This window comes from Parasteatoda tepidariorum, chromosome 12 (genome assembly GCF_982258835.1).
Source record: "Parasteatoda tepidariorum strain Cologne lab strain chromosome 12, Ptep-v5.0, whole genome shotgun sequence".
In the NCBI taxonomy this organism is placed as follows: Eukaryota; Metazoa; Arthropoda; class Arachnida; order Araneae; family Theridiidae; genus Parasteatoda; species Parasteatoda tepidariorum.
The window spans coordinates 35,217,218-35,235,386 of record NC_141766.1 but is presented as its reverse complement, the minus strand read 5'-3'; the positions used below and the strand labels follow the sequence as shown (position 1 = coordinate 35,235,386).

General features: G+C 29.8%; 1 non-coding gene across 1 annotated transcript in view; it reads left to right on the top strand.

Moving 5' to 3' along the window:
- The window catches only part of LOC107443337 (uncharacterized), a 52,075-nt gene extending 34,216 nt beyond the window's left edge, over positions 1-17,859 (top strand). The window contains exons 2-7 of the transcript XR_015430731.1: positions 4,000-4,126; positions 6,560-6,678; positions 7,014-7,169; positions 9,164-9,467; positions 15,110-15,256; positions 16,689-17,859. This is a non-coding gene — a transcript (uncharacterized LOC107443337). The remainder of the gene's footprint in view (positions 1-3,999; positions 4,127-6,559; positions 6,679-7,013; positions 7,170-9,163; positions 9,468-15,109; positions 15,257-16,688) is intronic.
- The last annotated feature ends 310 nt before the right edge of the window (positions 17,860-18,169 follow it).

Sequence of the window (18,169 nt, the reverse complement as noted above, 5' to 3'; positions counted from 1 at the left end):
CAACTTTTTAGTGTAAAACTATTATGAAGATTTGTATTCAAAGACAAAACTTATTAGTTACGATTTCAATAAATGAGAAATAAATGTTAAAACGTGAAATACTTTTCGTAATTCTCTTTAAAGAAGTGGAATTAACTATTTTTCGGTATGGTAATATGTTTCATTTCGTGAATTAGTACTGAAACTTGCGTATTGCATTGATACCATTGGTGATTGTATTTTGTTTGGAAAACATTGAATATCGTATTTATTTTCAACAGTCGTTTCTTTTTTTTTATTGTCAGACTACGCTTTTTTTTATTTTACATATTCTCATGATTAATAGTTCATATTCTCATAATTCTCAAATTATGCTCATTTCACGTTTCCATTTCCTCCAGTTTTAATGTAATTTTATAGTTTTGCCAAAATCTTTGCATTGTATCTTGATTTTTATCACTATTTCAATATTTTATTACTTTTTTTCAATTGAAATTAATTATTTCCTTTTCCAGTTTTTGATGATAGCTAGTATGTTTTCAACTTCATGCTTTTGTCTTATCTTCATGTTACGATTCTGATTTTTTCAAAAATCTAAACAGTACAAAAGGGTATTTACCGTTAATGGGAAACTCAAACGAAAATCTTTAGTCCCACAGTGGACTGACTGTAAAGACACTGTTCCCACACTCTAAAAACTGTACCTCTTAAATAAAAGGCACAAGCTAAATGTACCCTTTATTTTCTCGCGTTAGAGGCACATAACTAATGTGCCTTTAAAAATGAGAGGCACCACAAGAAATGAAAGGCACCAAAGCAAACGCGAGTCAATGCGCGGTACGAAAGGATTTTACCGGTTCCCTGTGCCTCTCAAATGGGCTTCCCTTTTTTTTCTTCGGTACGATGTAACGGAGAAGAAGCGCATGCGCACATTAATGAAATATTTTATGACGAAATACAAATAATAAAAGCAGACGATAAAATTAGAACAGCAGAAAGTTGTTGATTTTTTAGAATTAGTTTTGTGTTGAATTTGAGTTTTCATATTACCCGTTACGGGTTTATCTAGTTTGTTTTATGATATTTTATCTATCCCGTTACGGGTGAGTTTTCATATATCCCGCTACGGGCACTTTTTCTAGTTTCCTTTATAAGATTTAACTATCCCGTTACGGGTACTTTATATTTGTTATTGTATTTGTTGTGGTGTGAAAAAAATGTTTTTATAAAAAAACTGAACAGTTCTTTAATATAGCTTGATACGCTACAGCTATGTATTAATTGGTGGCAGGGGTGGGATCCGTTCCAGAAATGTTTTATTAAGTTTTTGAAAGAATTGGTGACAAATATTATTGTTATTAAGGATTTCCTACTTTAGAAAAAATTAGTGAATGAGATGTTTAAAATTGATGCCAAGAAGTGTGGAATTCGACGGTACTTCGAACTCTTTGAACAGAAAGCGAAGAGATTTAGTGTGAATTTCGATCTTTGGTTTTCGTGTGCTTTACAGCTTATTCCTGCTGAAAGGTCAGAAATTTAGGATGATAATTATTATTACTTTAAAGAAAATCTCATTGCCAATTTTTAGTATGATCCACAAGCTATTCCGTGTAATAACGATCGCCAGAAAGAACATTTTAATGAGAAATGGAATTCGCCAAGTATTGTGAAGAAATTTAGATCTGAACGTGAATGTTTCTATTGTGGTGAAAGAGGACATTTTAAGAAATACTGTAGACATCGAAATTCGGATTATAGAAAAGAGAATTATATCCGATTGTTGTAATCAAGTTTAAGCACGAAAGTAATTTTTATTTTAATAATATTTATAAAACAAATGCATGTTTAATGATTGGGGCAAAAATGCAGAATTTCACGTTTTTTAAAATACAATTAAAAAAAATTCTGAAACAAGCTTTCCAAAAAAATTGCAGAAGGCTTTTCATATATTCTGAGCTCAAATAAAATCATCGATTAAATAATATTAAGTACAGTTAGTTCTAAAAAAATTGAAAGCTAATGTTCCCAAAATGGGAATGATGGCGCCTAACGGGTTAATATGTTTCGCCAAAATCTGGATTTTAAAAAAATTCATTTCAATGGAAAGAAATCTTTCATTTTACACTTTTTAAGTCATTTGTTTAAGCATATTTCATGTTATAAAATATCCAAGTTGTCAAAATCTACATCTATCATTTTAAAATATTCTATGTTTTTCCAAATTTGTGCAACTGTATACATCATATAGCAACTGTTACTAAATTATGTAAAATTGTTGTTTATGTGTGAAAATAAAAGATATTAGATTTCATGATATTTAGTGTTTAATTTTTGATCCTTATAAAACTATTTTATGAAATCTCAAAATATTTAAAAAATATCTAAATTTATAATAAATTTCCATTTTGAGGATGCTTTTTGGAAAAGAAAAAAAATCCATGAATTATATTGACTTGGCTTAACAGAAATAAATATTATCTTTTTGTACCTATATCTGATTAGAAAAGCATTACTGTAGTTGTTGAAATATCATTAAACGCTACATAATTAAAGAAATGGTATAAATTTACATATTTTATAATTGTCTATGAAAAAGCCTTAGATGGAATCCCTTGAAATGATTACTTTCAAGTGGCCAATATTCATAGAATTGAGAAATATTTTTCATTAAGAATTATTATAATTAATATCTTGGTAATAGTGTAAACCAAACAGAAAGTCCCTTTTTATATAAAATGCTAGCAAATTACAAATAGGTAAAAAAAAATGTGTTCAAATCTGGTAAATAACAGGTTTTGGTACCACTAAATGCTTGTTTCAATGAGCGGTACATAAAAGCAAAATCTAAGGTACAATGTACCTTCCAAGTTAAGAGGTACATCTGATTTTGCCTCTGAAATCAGAGGTACATTGTGCCTTTCATTTTTAAAGGTACGCTGTGCCCTTAAAATTCAGAGGCACAAACGATCCAAATGTGCCTCTGAAATCAGAGGTACATTGTGCCTTTCATTTTTAAAGGTACGTTGTGCCCTTAAAATTCAGAGGCACAAATGATTCAAATGTGCCTCTGAAATCAGAGGTACAGTTTTTAGAGTGCACTAGAACACCGAAGTCAAGCATCACTGGCAAGCGGTCAGTAAGCGGGTGATTGACCACTTTTGTCAGCCTGCATAAGAACCAAGGATGCACGGTTTCGGTTCTCGTTAAACTGTTCTACTGTAAAGTGCTCAACTTTGAGGGCAGGTTATCGCCTTACCAATCGATTGTAATCAATTTCCTCAACGTTAACAACTAAAGGGAGCTTAACTGACTAATGTCAGTTAACTTAGAATATTATTAACAATTTATTTATGCATTTTTTACTTCATACATAAGCAGATTTGAATGCTCACATAAAATGACGGCTTATAAACACTTACCAAGATGAAGAACAGATAGCACAAATTAGAGAAGGATATCACAAAAATACATCCAAGTATACGGTGAGATTCTGACCTGCAACCTTCACTCTATAGTTTGTCTACTGTAAGAACTCTCCCCACAAACAAAATCTGAGGCCATCTGTTGCTATGGAAACAAGAATAACGCATTTCGGTAGGGTAGCTTCTCTTCACTCTAGGACTAACATTCCCTTTCTCTCGCCTACCTGAGTCAAAACCAGCCCTAAACAATGACCCCACACCCCTACTTGAAATAGTTATACCTTGTTACCATAGTCACCACCCTGGGTCAAAACAAATGGCTAGGGGAGTTCATACTTTAGACAAATTATAAAGAACTTTTAGTAGAGACCACTCGACCAAGGAGGACCCAATTAGAAACAACGTGAAATGAAATTGATATATCAGTTATTTTCTAAAAAATAATCGTTTTAAAGAGTTCTTTTAAATTTTATTTATCTATAAAATGCTTGCCAGTCTATGTTAGTGTTTTTTTATTATTGAAGAATTTATCAGTCTATGCAAAATAATTGTGTCATTGTCTATGTTTTTGTCTCAAGAGTCTCTTAATTTCTTGCAGAATGGAACTGAAGAAACTAATGAAGGTGTAAATCTTATTGGCGTAATTCCTGGATCTCAAAGAGGTCGATTGGATGATGAAATCGTACTTGTTGGTGCTCACTACGATACTGTACCAGATTCAAATGGTAAGTGGTAGTCACAGATATAGTCCCTGGTGGTAGTCTCTCGACCTCTACCAAATCTTCACTTTTAAATTATAATTACAAATTTAATATTCTGAATCAAATTAAATATTTGTACATATGTATTTTCGTTATTTTTTATAAAGTAGCAATGAATTAAAAACTAAAACTTGTAGAATATTTGTTATTTTAGCCGACAATTTGAATGGCTCATCGTGTGACAGCAAGAACAAAAGGGCAGTTTATAGAAACGTTTGAATTACTTTTGCGTAGAAATTGGTAAAATAAATTTAAATAAAATTTACTACCAAGAATCTTATATTAATTCATAAATTTTGCTACGACAAAAAAATATTGCCTACAACGCGAAGCAAATTGACACCCCTGATATCATAGAAATGAACGCAGGTTGGCAAGAAAACTTGCCAGTGTGATTTCCAAAAAACCCAAAACCTGGTACGCCAATTACAGGGGTTGGACAAAAATATGGAAGCAATTCTATTCTAACTTAATATAAGAGTAATCCTTCTTTTAGCAACAAATGTTTTGGAAGATTTTACATAGCAAAACAGTTGGCACAATTTAAAAGATCTATCTTGAAGCATGGTGTGCTTTTTTACTCATGCGACATTTGGATCGGCCAAAATGAGGAAAGGAAGTTAATAATTTATTTCTAGAGGAAATACCAGAAATTTTGAAATAATACTATAGGATTGTGAAATTTATATAATAATGATTTTAATTTATAAAGGCATTAAAACGGAAAAGAGCTCTTAACTTCCTACGCCTATTTTAATCGATGCAAAATTTTTATGGGTAAAAATATTACTATTTCTAAAATGCTTCAAGTATGATCTTTCAAATTGGACCACGTAAAATTTTCTAAAACATTTGTTGCTAAATGAAAATTTATTTACATAAAGTTCAGAGAGGCTAACTTGGTCCGCACAGCGGATAAATATTTTCGAATGGTAGTCTTTTAATGTATGATTTTTGGTTTAGTAAATTCAATTTTTAGGGTTTTTACTCACCTGTACTTCTAAATAATTCAAAGGTTTAATTGAGGTTAAACACTTTGTTACCATCAAGTCGTTTTGAGCCTTGTAAAAATTTGGCAAAATTAACCGAAAATCTGCACATTTTAGTTTGTAGTTCTCTATCATTTTTTAAAATATTTTGTCGAATCCGGAGCAGTTGGCCTTTCTGAGACTTTGTAAAAAGGTGCTTCCATATTTTTGTCTATCCTCTGTATTTCGTTCATAGATTTTATTTTAGAAAAGAACGAAGCATGCCTGACAGACAGGATATTTTAGTCATATTAAGCTTTGAAATTTTAAACTGTTAACAGGATACTATAATTTTTTTAAACTGAAATAGTAGCAGGAAGAAAAGCATTATTGAACTCTCATTTTTTAAGTAAATCACTTTGCCCATAATTGCCATGTTAACCTCTTAACGATCGGTTAATTTTCACGGAAACGGTCATAAAAGTGCCTATTTTGCCAAATACAGGTATTTGATTAGTGCTGACATCTAGTTTAAAATAAATTAACTATTTATAATTACCTTAAAAATATCCTGGTACTGCCATCTGTTGTGCAAAATGAGAAATAAAATGTTTTCCGGGCAAAAGAAATGAATTAGTTTTATTCTTATTGGCGCGTTACTACTGAACACTCCAGCTCGTCAATATCACGGGAGCGAGAAGGAAGGGGTTAAGTAGCCGGCTTAAAGCCGGTTACTAAAAGCTGTTGGGTAATTTTAAAAACAATAACTGTGAGTTAAAATGTGCTTCTTTCTGGATGGACTCCGTGACAATGTTTAGGTAATGTGATTTCTTTTATGCATATTTAATGCTTAAAAATTTAAATATAATGGATAAATCGATTATTTCCTTTTTAAATAAATATTATAGACAATATTACGCATGCATAGCTTCGAAATTTCAGTAGCATTAAATATTTACTTCTTTTACTTTTCAAGCAATGAAAGTCCCGCAGTGGACTGATCGCAAAGACACGGTTCCCACTTGAACACCGAAGTCAAGCATCAGTGGTTGCGTTTAGCAAGCTGAGGGGGTGACCACTTCGATTAATTTGCTTAGGAACCGAGGGTGCGTATAGTATCGGTCCTCGTTAAACTGTTATACTGTAAATTGCTCGACTTCGCGTGCAGGTTGTCGGGCTACTAAAGCAGGGGAGCCATCCCCTCTTTAGAGTATCAAAATTGCGATTTCATGTCTTCTGATCATCTTCAGGGATGTTTCCCAGACAGTCATCTATAGCCCACTGTGCAGCTCTAGTGCGACGTAAATAAAGTACCTACCTACCTATCAAACAATAAAAGGAGAGTCAAATTTTAGATTTATGCATTGAACAGTAATTGAGCTTATGTCCTATTTAAATTTTTATTAACTTTATCAATTTATTTTTGAAGGTGTGGATGACAATGGAAGTGGTTTGGCAGTGATGTTAGAAGTAGCTCGAATTATAACCGAAGCTCGTTGCAGACTTAATCATACCCTTATGTTTGTAGCTTTTGATCACGAAGAAAATGTAAGTATTTTATTTTTAAAATGATGAAAATAATATCATTCTATGAGAGCTGCATTCAATACCCTATTTGTTTAGATAGCAATATTAAAGTTTCATGCAACATTTTCCCACTCATGTTGAGTTCTTGCAACATTTTATCTCTTACTAAGAGAAGGGTACTTGACGTTTTTCTGCTTATTAAGGCTTTTAGATATTCAGGTTTGACCCTATTTTACTGCATTATAAATTAAAAAAATTAAAAATCGGTGCATCAAATATTCTATTTTAAAACTATGTGAAATTTTCAGGTTTCCAGTTTCTTCAATTTATGTTAATAAATCAATTTCTCATTATAGGGTGCCATGGGAAGCAATTATTTTGTTGATCATTATTTGATACCAGAAGAGTTGAAACGAGCAAGAGCACGTTTTCAAGGTGCTTTTATCTTAGATGGCATTCTTAACTATAATGATGTTCCTAACACTCAAGAGCTTCCAATAGATTATGCAGAAGTAAGTTTCTTTCCATGTAAATATTTCAATTACTGCTTTTTGTTTGTACTAATGCTATATGTTAAGTACGGTACTACGGAACACCATGTATATTTATATTTGATAGTGAGAAATTCGTGAAGAATTGAATATATCCTCTTCCAGAATAACTATATTTTACTCAATTTGTAAATAAAAAAAACTCGAATGTATCTCAAATTTTAAGTAATTTTTTCGAATCAAAACTAGTAACCAACTCTTCAAACAGTAATGTCAAAAATTGAGGTCAAAAATGGAACTAATTATAAATATACACTGAAGTGTCAAAAGGCATGCCTAGTAATATATAAATGTGCATGTGGTGACAGCATTGCATTATTCATCTTCATAGTAAATTGATGCAATAAAACTAATTATAAATATGCACTGAAGTGACAAAAGGCATGATTTAGTAATATATATATGTTCATGTGATGACATCATTGCATTATTCATCTTCATTATAAATTGATGCAAAAAAAATATACACTAAAGTGACAAAAGGCATGATTTAGCAATATATAGATGTTCATGTAATGACATCACCGCATTATTCATCTTCATTATAAATTGATGTAATAAAACTAATTATAAATATACATAGAAGTGTCAAAAGGGAATAATTTAGCAATATATAAATGTGCATCTTTTTACAGCACTGCATTAGGAAAGTAAAAGGCGCTGCTTGAGACAATAGGCTGCATTTCTTTTTCAGGGCTTGTGAAAATATTGGTTGTACCGTATTATCTTTCAAAGGAAAGAATTACTCACGCCTTAAAATTTAAGACTGCTTGCTGCCATAGAACAAAAAACGGTACATTTCAAAGAAGAGAGATTTTAATAGTTTGCATGCCAAATCGAATCAAAACATACTCTAAATGTTTACTTATCCGAAAAATTAAGCTATAGTTTAACCTTTTAACTATAGAAGCTTACGGTGCTCTAGACAAGAGGTGGAAAGTGTTATTTTGTTAAACAGTATATGACTGAAAAGAAATAGCTTAATTATATGAGTCATTTCAGTGTGTAAGAGCTAATAGTTGAGTTTGAGTGAGACGCATATTCAAAGAAGTAGTCAAATATCCTAGTTCTCAAAAAGTACTCTTTTAAATTAATGATGGGTCCATAACCATGAAAAATGTTTCTTCATGGCATGGATTCTTGTTCAAAATGGACCAATCATCAAATTAATACGGTTAGCTTGTAGCTTGGTGGTCATGTGTAACCTTTGGTGTATTCCATGTATTCTAATAACGGTTGAAAAATGACATTGTAATTTGCCACCGGACCAATAGTAATCACAATTCGTTTGAAAAACATTCTTGGCTATTCCAGTGGATGATGTAACAACCTAGATTACCTGACATGAAAACAGCAAGATTCATAATTTCTTGTTGATGGTGCTTGTTTTGATATTTCTTCGGGGAACTTTTGAGGACTTATGGAGTTAATATCATATCAATTTGTTGCTCTTTGCAAGGTTCGCACGCCAAATAGCTAAATTTACTTGCTTCGGGAAAATGGAAAATATCTAATTATTCTTATAATTATTATATGTATTTATTCTGCCATATGAAGAACTTATTATTTCGTACTTTTCAATTTCACCGGTGCAGGAGATAAAATTGCCAATATAAAGTCACCGGGCTCAAGTAAATTCAAATGTAATTCTTAATGTAATGTAATTTATTTTGTTTACTATTATTGCTATTTTTATTAGTATTTTTATTATTATTTATTATTATTTATTATTTTTTTGTATTATTATTTAATATTATTATTATTATTATTTATTATTATTATTTTTTATTATTTTTTCAGGTTACTATTATTTTTTTAATAAAACAATTGTAAAACACAGATAAATTAAATAGCTGAATTTAATTGCGCCAGTGAAATGGAAAAACTCTAATTATTTTATAATTATTATCTGCACTCATTTGGCTTTATGAAGAACTTATATTATCTTTTTTAAGTCTTTACCAGGTTTCAAGTATTTCGTAAATAATACTGGAAATCGAGGCAATTTTCTGGCTATGATATCAAGAAATGAGATGGATAACAATTTAAGTGACAAACTCATGAATGCATGGCAAGATTTAGGAGACAGCAAATACAAACTGTTCAACTTACAAGTAGACATGGGAAATTCTATACCAGAACCATCTGTGATTGAAAAACATGTCAACTTTTTAACAAGTGACCACGCAACATTCTGGTACCATAATTCATCTTCTCATTTCCCAGAATCTTTGAATGCTGTTCTATTAACAGATACAGGTGAGGAAGAAATTTTTTTTCTGACCCATTAGCTTCAAATTTGTTATGGAAACCCCAACTGCAGATGGTGATACGTAAAAACTGCCCTTAATATATATGTTTAAAAACCTTATAAAAATTAGGTCAAAAGAATCTGCACATTAAGAATTCCAAACTAAATACTTGAGATAGAAAATGGAAATTTTTTTTTTATTAAAATCTGACTAATATTGAACGAAGAAGATGATATTACCCCATTTGAGGCCTATTGTTTTTTTAAGGGCGGTTTCTTTCATAAAAAAAAAAGAAAAAGTGGTAGCACAAGTGTTTCTTTGATTAAATTTATTTTGCAGAAACAAGTCATTTTTTCTACCAGAATATGTTAATAATATAAACTTTATATTTTGATTTGAATTAAAGACAGAGTTCGTTTTTGAAACCAAAGTGGTAAATAAAAGAAGAAAATATCCTCCTGATAAGAACAAATATATTTTTTTAAATTTTTTCATGTGCGTTTTCCTTACATATAGGCCCCTTTGATCCGTGGTTGCTATGGGGATAGAGCGCTTGCCTTCCAATGAGGTGAACCGAGTTCGAATCCCAGCGATGGCTGGTCGATACTAATTCCACATCCGGCTCGCACCGATCACAGTGCTGACGTAAAATACCCTCAGTGGTTGACGGATCATGGGTTAGAGTCCCCTTGACGTCAAGCTAACAGCGGGAGGTTTTAGTGGTTTTTCTCTCCATGTAAGGCAAATGCGGGTTAGTTCCCATCAAAAAGTCCTCCACGAAGGCAAATTTCTCTCAATATTTGGACTAGCATTTCCCTTGTCTTCTGTATTGGGTTCAAAATTACAAGGCTACGGAGTTGAACATTAGTAGTCGTAAACCCAAAGCAAATTTGGGTCGGCTTTTCAAGGACGGTTATAAAATACAGGCCCCTTTTTATGGTCGCTCATTACCGGTTAAGAAAAAACCTTAACGTGTCTAATTGGATATTGTGTGGAGATGAAAGGTGTTTTTCAAAATCATCTTCAAGTTTCAGTTGGCGATCAAACATGTTTTGATGATTTTAATCCTACCTCTCTAGATAAAGATTCCGAAGTATAAAGTATAAAGGAATATAGTAAAAAAATATTTCACTGTTCCGAATTTCGATTTTACTGCCATGAGATAAACAAAATAGGAATTATACTGCCAGAGGACTAACAATTTTAGGTGCGCATACGTGGACTTCAGGTTTTAGCAAAGTAAAAGAATATAAATATTTCAAATGTTAAACTGCACCTAAAATAAGAACAATGATGCATATTGTTATATCATGGTCTATTTAAATACAACGATGAATATATTTAATAATTATCAAAAAAAAAATTTTTTTAAATACTATTATCTAAGTTCAATGAAATATTGCAATAAATCTCAGTTTCAAAACTATTTTAATAATGCAAACCACGCAAAATAAATAATTATTGAAAATAATCTAACATTAATCATAACTAGGACTGGGCGATATTAGAAATTATATATCGTGATATATCGCCAGTTTTGCATCGCGATATAGCGATGTATCGCGATATAGTATTTTTGAATTTCATTTACTTTAAGGCACAGAAAGTCAGATTTCTATCAAGACTTCATACGCATATTGATTTAAATAAATTTATAAATTTGAAAATATGTATGTTTTGCTAAAGAAAGATATTAAATAAATTGACTAAGATGTACAAATCTTACTTAAAATATTTATTGAAAAAATGTGTGTAGATACAGAATGAAATATTTGCACTTCTTTATCGTTTATAAGGTATAAGCAGTCTTAATTTAAGTTAACCCCTAAAACAGTCTTAATGAAAAAAAATATTGTTATTAAACAAAAGCTGATTTTAAAATTTCAAAATATATTTTAATTAAAATAAAAGTTAGATTGACTAAAAGCCGAAGTTTAAAATTAAAAATGTTCGAATTTTAAACTAAAAAGTAAACATAAGAATTGTAATAATTTCTTAAAATTTTCGTTCTCTGAAAGATTTCTCAGTTTAAAAATAAAAAGGGAATTTTATAAAGATATCTAGCTGAAATTATTGAAAGAAAATTTAAAAAATTAAAAAAAAAGTTTGTTAAGAAATTCATTATACACTTAAAACAAAGTGTTAAAAATATATTTTTTTTTTAAAAAAAAGAAACTTTTTTTAACAAATCAATATTTGCTTGTACTATTATGCGTAAATAATTACAGAATTATTAAGTTCGATCGTAATGTTCAAATTCTTAATGAAGAAGTAAACACAAGTTTTGTTATATTTTCTAAAAATGATCACGCAAATAACAAAAGATTTCTTAGTTTAAAAATAAAAAAATAAATAAAAGTGAAATTTATCAATATATTTACCTAACAGCATAGGAACAAAATTTAAAAAATAAGTTCGTTAAAAAATTATTTGTATGCTTAAAACAAAGAGCTAAATAAATTTTAGAAAAAAAATGCTTCTTAAACACTATTTTTATTATTATTTCATATAAATAATTAAATTAAATTAAATAATGAACGAACGAAAAACAAAGTAAGGCAAAGTTTCTTAATTAAATTCTTAAAAATAAAAACAAAAGAATTGTGATATTCGGTAATATATTTAGCTAATTAACTAATAATATAAAACGAAAATTAAAAAAAAATAATGATTTTACTCGCTAATAAAACGAAGTAGTGATTGATAAAAAAAAAAAAAAAAAAAAAGAAATGAATAAAATTCGCAAGCTTTTCAAATTCTTTTGAACAAATAAAGTTTATTGACTTATGTCCAAAAAATAAGTTTTGTTTTAACTTTATTTCTAAAAATAAAAACAACTCAAGATTTATAAATTTAAAATCAGTAATAGAAGCCCATTAAATTATTAGAAGTTTTATCCGAAAGGTTTTTAATAAATGAAAAGAAAGTAAAAAAATAACCTAACAAATTTATTTACTTTGTAATTTAATTCCTTATGGGTACCTTAAATTAGATTTCCGATAATTTTCACATTTAAAAATATAAAAAAAGTTTTGTCCGAAAATAAATAAAAAACTTACCTAATTAATGAAGAAACTTTTCTTTATAAATTCTTTTCAATAATAGATTGCGTTCAGAACAAGGTTACGACGGCGATCACGAAGTTAATCCTATTGAAAATAATCTACAAGAAACGATTTCAAATCGCGAAGGTGCGAAAACGAACATGTGATATAACGATATAAGGTCTCAAAAGTGATTCTGATTCTACCGCTCATCAGTCAAGGCCGTCTCAACATAACTAAAACAATATCGTTTTCCACAGCGCGAGTTGGCATCGGAACGTAAGAGAAAGTCCTTGCGTGTATCGCTATATCGCTATATCGTTATATCGTCTTCTTCACTCGACGGCTTAAATCAGATTTCTGATGCATCGCTTGGAATGAAAGTTGCTGTATCGGTTTGCCGATATAGGCGTTAAATCGATATGTCGCGATATATCGATTTATAGCCCAGTCCTAATCATAACATTAAAAAATATTTAATTCTTGGGGCTTAAATTTCAAAATCATGGGAAAAACACAAAAAGTTAAAGTTATTAAATATATAAATGTACCTTAATATAGAACAATTAATTAAAATACTCATAAAAATATTACTATATAGATATAAAATGTAATACTCATAATACTATGATATTTTACTTGACTGCTACGCTATCTTAAATTTCGCCATGCGTACAGAAGTACACATACGTGGACCTGCATGTTCTTGATTGTATTATTTTTAAATATTAAGTAAATATAAATTTAAAGGCTTCATGCTGATCACAGACCACGTCAAAAGGAGAATAATTATTTTTAGAATATCTGAATTATATAATATTTAAAATTACTTACGTTTCCAGCAAATGGATTTAGCTTCGTTTTGTGAAAATCACTTCTGTTTATGTGGAATTCTAATCAAATAACTTACATGTTCTGTATCTATTGGAAACTCAAAGAAGCTTAAACTTCCACGAATGTTTCAGTGAGGGTAAAGCTATAAATTTTCTTATAGCGTATTTTTAGATGTTAAGAAGCGAAGGTCCACATATGTGGATCGAGATAATGAAGAGGTTATGTATCTTGCATTTTTTTTTCCTTCGCTAAAATATTCATTTAGATTTCTAATGTGCATGCTTTCTCTTTGACTTTGAATCGAAAAATATATATTAAGAGTAACGATTACGAAGCACTATGTTTATACAATCATTTTTCGAGTTAGATATTTTTTAGGAAAATGGAAGGATATTATAAATTAAATATTGTCTTTTATGAGTATTCGAGAATAACAAAAAATATTTCGAGTTTTATTTTGTAAACATTTTCTTAATATTATCTTTAGGAATTATGCAACTTAGTCGAAGAGAGTTCAAAGTTATAATTTATTGAAATTAAAAACATAACTTAAATTATAGTTTGGATTAAGAATCTGGCAAAAAAATATATACAGTTTACAATGCATACCAGCTTTATCCTCCCAGCTTCAGATCCATGGATAACAGTTTGTCTGGGAAGTAAAAGTGGCCGGTGAGCAGTGCTGATCACACTGCCACAATCATGCGTTGTGGTCACGAAATTGTGGGGCCTTAACCTCCATGACCCCCTTGGTCCACAACGGGCAGTTGCGGGAGCGCTTTACATAATAGGCTTCATAATTCACATTTTAATGAATAAATTTAACTAAAAAATGTTTCAAATTAATAACTAGCGATAAAGGTATCAGTGTTGATAATCGATGGGGCATTTACCACACATCAAGCTAATGCAACATTATCTTTATTGGACGAACCAAGCGCGCTCTAAAATATAAATTAAGGAAACGTGACAGATATATTCGACATCTAGAATTCAATAAATCATCGATTGTCAGGACCCTGAGTATAAATTTATTTTTAATAACTCCAAAGTTCTTTCCACGCTTGTTACATCAACCCAATTTCACGCTCTAAAATCTTCTTTCATTCATAAGAATGCTGATTCCTTAGTTAATGACATCAGTTTTCACACGTACCTTTCATTCTGTGTAGAATTGTATCCTGATTTGAATTTTTGGGCCTCTACAGTTTCTATCAGCTACCGCGGTTTTCTGCTTTGTTTTTTTTTTTCCACCATTCTTTTCGTTGCTACTTTTTGTTGGCAGCTTTGTATGTTGTTCTTTTTCAAATATGTTTTGCTTTTATCATTCTCAGGTGGTGAGTCTTGAAATTAAAGGTCCAGTTTTGCGTGCTTGAAACATGCGAATTTTTCTACCTCAAATACTTTTAAAACAAATAATTTTTTTCAATGGTAAGTACTCATTACCAATTCAATTCCTTGCTACTATATATTTCATATAGGGAATTGATATGTTAGGTAATATGGGAGAAGGTGAAAGTATAATCTGATTCCAGGATACCGTAATATGCCATAAATGAAAGCAGAGAACTTACACTACATATTAACTCCAATAAATGAGAAATAAATTTGAGGTAATGCTAAAATCTAAACAAAAGAATTCTTTAAATGCTTGTTTATCTATTGATCAATGCTGAATACTATTAACATAGGACACGCAAAGAAAATATTACGAAATATTATTAAAAATAATCTAGCCTAGAATAATTATTTTTTCTCTTTTTATCAATAGGTCCTTTCAGAGGTCAAATGAAGAAATGTTACCATTCAAAATGTGATGATCTTACCGTTATATCTCCTGAAAAATTGCAATTTGCTAAAAAGACCGCAGATGCATTAACAGCTACACTTGTTGAGTTAACAAGTGCCACTGGAACAGGTACGTTTGTTTGTTAAAGTAACAGATAGCAAATCACCTCAGTTGAACTAAGCACTGAAAAGCCATTGAATTAGGTATAGACAATAATATACAAATGCATATTGTGCAGCGCGGTGCTTCTTTGTGCGCTCATTGAGAGTACTTTGATAACTGCAAAAATAGTTAGTACTGTGGTTGTTGTTAATCAGTGGGTAGTCAATTGAGTTAATATATGACTTTTCTAGCTACATACAATACGGCCGAGCATTCTCACGACAAGTTTTTTTCAAGCTAATTTTACACTGCAAAAAAATTGGTGTATAATTGCCACCATTTTTGATGGTGAGGAAAACTGAAATTTTTACAGTGCATATAGTCACATTTTTTATTTGCTTTTTCAATGTTATAGTTTTATTTATTTATTTATTCAATCTATGCTTGTTTGTTCACTGACAACATGTATTTTCATGCACATTCGAATCAAATTATGATTTCATTGTAAAAACATATCGTTTAAAAAACGAACACTTTTTTAGTAATATATTTGCACAATTTCTTTCAAAACGCTGTTATTTTGTCAATTCCATATAGTTTTTTTGCGAGATATAACTACAGTTCTGCACTTAAAAATTTATTTGGTTTCCCTCAACACCAAAAATGGTGACATCTGTAAATCATAACTTTTTACGGTGTACTTTGTAGTTTGTCCACTCGTTAGTTGTTATATTCTTTTCCCACCATCCATTTATTCTCTATATACTCTTGAAACTACCATCCTCGAAAATTGTAGCTCCCTAACGCTTTCGGAAGTTTTATACCCATTAAAGGAGTGCCTATATTTGTCTGCGATAACAGGCATCTTAATCAGAAGTTTTACCCATACTAATAACAAGGCTGAAAGTAGGAGGCAAGAAAGTAAAAATTGGTAGTAAAACTATTTCGCTTATAGCTAGCTGATTTCATTGAGAAGTAATAAATTTGAGTTAAGCTTTTACTGTTCTAAATTATAAACTATTCATCACTAAACTATTCATAATTTAATTTCGCAGAATGAAAACATAGTCCTCTTCATAAGTTATAATCGTTGAAAAAAAATCTTGGCAATCATTGATATTTGGATCTTTCTGAAAACATGCTATGATGAGAGATTTTCGTATCAGTTCTTGCTCTTTTCAGTCTTGCTATATTTAAACATTTAGAGCTGATCGGTACATGAAATGTCTAATTAACAATAAATTCAATTCTACATATGCAGCTACAAATACTACAAAACTTAGTCACCTTAGTATACGCAGTCACCTCAGCGCACTCATCAGTTCTTAATATTTGTAACATTGTAGTGTATAATAACCAATCGTATGTTATACAATAAATAATATTTAGTTTGTTTTAATAATAATAATATATATGTAGAATTGTTCCTGTTTTAGTAAATGTTTTTTTTTCTTTTCAGGAAATTATATTAACTTATCATGGTTCTTATATTCTGCTCATGCCATATCTCTGTATTACACTTCAAAGATGTTCCTTAAATTTTAAAGTCGTGGAGATGCATCCGTAGCAACCAATTTGAAAAATAAAAAGAAGCTGTATTTTATTTTAATTGTAATTATCGATATATGTGTATATATATATACATACATATGTTACGAAAAGATGTTCCTTATATATATTATAATTTTTAAATATGTATCACATTCACAATAAAAAAAAAGATAAAAACATAAACACTCAAAATTGCAAACAAAAAAAAAATGCTTAAAATGAACTTTTTTTAAATTTAATAATTCTGATGTTAATTATTTTTTTAAACTACATTTTAGAAACCAAAGAAATCAAATGCTGTATTTTTCTGGTGAAATGAATAAATGAAATTAAAATAAATCATTTCACTTATTTTGATCCGAGATACGTACATCTCGTATTTTGGTACTAGTAAGATATAACTAATACACTTTTATAGTTATTTGAAATATGATAAAATGATTTCCAATATTTTTAGCATGGAAAATTATTTCTTATCTTAACGGTCAGAAATCAGCTTTTAATTTACAAGTAAAAAATAATAACCAGCAATGAAAACTTCATTAGATACATTTTTTGAAGATGTTCTTAGAAACTTTTTTAATTCTAGGGATTTTACACCTTTAACAAAATCCAACCACGCTGTTATATTTATATTTCAAAATTAGGTAGTTAAAGTAATTTGAAAAACGACTAAAAATTTTTCATTTTTAAAATCAATTATCCAGTAATCTAAAATATCAAAGCTACAATTTAGTAATTTAGAATTCAATGTTGCTCATTAAATACACATGAAATTTGTTTCCCTCAGAAAAATAATTTAATCAGTTAAGAAACTATTTCAAAGATCTTAAGAAATACTACAAAAATTAAATGGCAACTCAAAGATACTATTACTTTCATCAGATTCCACAGAACTACAATTAAAAAAAATTTTTACAATTAAAAGTGAAGCAAATATGTGTGATAAATGCTTTAAGTGTATTATAAATATCAATTGCTCAAAATGTTAATTGAATATGTTTGTTTATTTTGTTTCTATCAAAGTGACATGTTTGACTTTTATTTCAAATGGCTTAAATAAATTTTATATGTGCTTTTTCGCTATTTCTTTCTTCAGCTGATTTACGATAGTCATGAAGCAACGCATGCCAACATAACATACCAATACTAAATAAAAAGAGAAGTTAAGATTATTAATTTGTTCTTCAATTCAAAATAAATTTGCGAAAATAAAAAGAATTTTAAAGAGAAACAACCCCATTTCAATGTTTTAGCCCCTATCCCTATACAGTTTTGGTAATTTATTCCAAATAATATTTTTTTAGATTCCGAAAAAACATCTCAACAAGCTATGGAAAGGAAAATATTGGGAGAATCGCCCATTAGGATATTCGCCTTCAAACCCAC